This window comes from Schistocerca gregaria, unplaced genomic scaffold, assembly GCF_023897955.1.
Source record: "Schistocerca gregaria isolate iqSchGreg1 unplaced genomic scaffold, iqSchGreg1.2 ptg000199l, whole genome shotgun sequence".
NCBI lineage: Eukaryota > Metazoa > Arthropoda > Insecta > Orthoptera > Acrididae > Schistocerca > Schistocerca gregaria.
In genome coordinates this window covers 3105245-3107771 of record NW_026061737.1, presented here as the reverse complement: position 1 = coordinate 3107771, position 2527 = coordinate 3105245, and positions in this window count along the sequence as shown.

Below are 2527 nucleotides of genomic sequence, written 5' to 3'. Positions count from 1 at the left end.
TGAAGGGAGGACTAGCAGCCGAGTTGCACGGGAGAATGTGAAAAGTGATCATATGTAGTAAAAACCTGAGAAATCCGTCCGTTTTCGTCATTTGTTATCGAATCGACTTAAAGCCGGAATGTCACATTGGCCGCTCTTCTCTCTGAAACGGTTGTACTTATCGTCAGCAAAGCTATGTCGCGTGCTGCGGTATACGGAGACACTAAAAGCACCATATTGGAACACAGATGAAGCTTCTAAGTTGATGTAATAGCCAGTAAGAACTAGTACAATTCTAGTTTTAGGTATCGATTATTGACTTTTTAGCTGGCTTTGATGCCTTGGACATGAGCTAGGACCTTAAGATTCTGCATGAAAGGAGGACTAGCAGCCGAGTTGCACGGGAGAATTTGAAAAGTGTTCATATGTAGTAAAAACCTGAGAAATCCGTCCGTTTTCGTCATTTGTTATCGAATCGACTTAAAGCCTGATTGTCACATTGGCCGCTCTTCTCTCTGAAACGGTTGTACTTATCGTCTGCAAAGCTATGTCGCGTGCTGCGGTATGCGGAGACACTAAAAGCACCATAGTAGAACACATATGAAGCTTCTAAGATGATGTAATAGCCAGTAAGAAGTAGGACAGTTCAAGTTTTAGGTATCGATTATTGACTTTGTAGCTGGCTTTGGTGCCTTGGAGATGAGCTTGGACCTTAAGATTCTGGATGAAAGGAGGAGTAGCAGCCGAGTTGCACGGGAGAATGTGAAAAGTGTTCATATGTAGTAAAAACCTGAGAAATCCGTCCGTTTTCGTCATTTGTTATCGAATCGACTTAAAGCCAGATCGTCACATTGGCCGCTCTTCTCTCTGAAACGGTTGTACTTATCGTCTGCAAAGCTATGTCGCGTGCTGCGGTATGCGGAGACACTAAAAGCACCATAGTAGAACACAGATGAAACTTCTAAGTTGATGTATTAGCCAGTAAGAAGTAGTACAATTCAAGTTAAAGGTACCGATTATTGACTTTTAAGCTGGCTTTGATGCCTTGGACATGAGCTAGGCCCTTAAGATTCTACATGAAAGGAGGACTAGCAGCCGAGTTTCACGGGAGAATGTGAGAAGTGTTCATATGTAGTAAAAACCTGAGAAATCCGTCCGTTTTCGTCATTTGTTATCGAATCGACTTAAAGCCAGATCGTCACATTGGCCGCTCTTCTCTCTGAAACGGTTGTACTTACCGTCTGCAAAGCTATGTCGCGTGCTGCGGTATGCGGAGACACTAAAAGCACCATAGTAGAACACATATGAAGCTTCTATGATGATGTAATAGCCAGTAAGAAGTAGTACAATTCAAGTTTAAGGTATCGTATCGACTTCTTAGATGGATTTGGTGACGTGGACATGAGCTAGGACTTTAAGATTCTGCATGAAAAGAGGACTAGCTGCCGAGTTGCACGGGACAATATGAAAAGTGTTCATATGTAGTAACAACCTGAGAAATCCGTCCGTTTTCGTCATTTGTTATCGAATCGCCTTAAAGCCAGATCGTCACTTGGCCGCTCTTCTCTCTGAAACGGTTGTACATATCGTCTGCAAAGCTATGTCGCGTGCTGCGGTATACGGAGACACTAAAAGCACCATATTGGAACACAGATGAAGCTTCTAAGTTGATGTAATAGCCAGTAAGAAGTAGTACAATTCAAGTTTTAGGTACTGATTATTGAGTTTTTAGCTGGCTTTGGTGCCTTGGACATGAGCTAGGACCTTAAGATTCTGCATGAAGGGAGGACTAGCAGCCGAGTTGCACGGGAGAATGTGAAAAGTGATCATATGTAGTAAAAACCTGAGAAATCCGTCCGTTTTCGTCATTTGTTATCGAATCGACTTAAAGCCGGATCGTCACATTGGCCGCTCTTCTCTCTGAAACGGTTGTACTTATCGTCAGCAAAGCTATGTCGCGTGCTGCGGTATACGGAGACACTAAAAGCACCATATTGGAACACAGATGAAGCTTCTAAGTTGATGTAATAGCCAGTAAGAACTAGTACAATTCTAGTTTTAGGCATCGATTATTGACTTTTTAGCTGGCTTTGATGCCTTGGACATGAGCTAGGACCTTAAGATTCTGCATGAAAGGAGGACTAGCAGCCGAGTTGCACGGGAGAATTTGAAAAGTGTTCATATGTAGTAAAAACCTGAGAAATCCGTCCGTTTTCGTCATTTGTTATCGAATCGACTTAAAGCCTGATTGTCACATTGGCCGCTCTTCTCTCTGAAACGGTTGTACTTATCGTCTGCAAAGCTATGTCGCGTGCTGCGGTAGGCGGAGACACTAAAAGCACCATAGTAGAACACATATGAAGCTTCTAAGATGATGTAATAGCCAGTAAGAAGTAGGACAGTTCAAGTTTTAGGTATCGATTATTGACTTTGTAGCTGGCTTTTGTGCCTTGGAGATGAGCTTGGACCTTAAGATTCTGGATGAAAAGAGGAGTAGCAGCCGAGTTGCACGGGAGAATGTGAAAAGTGTTCATATGTAGTAAAAACC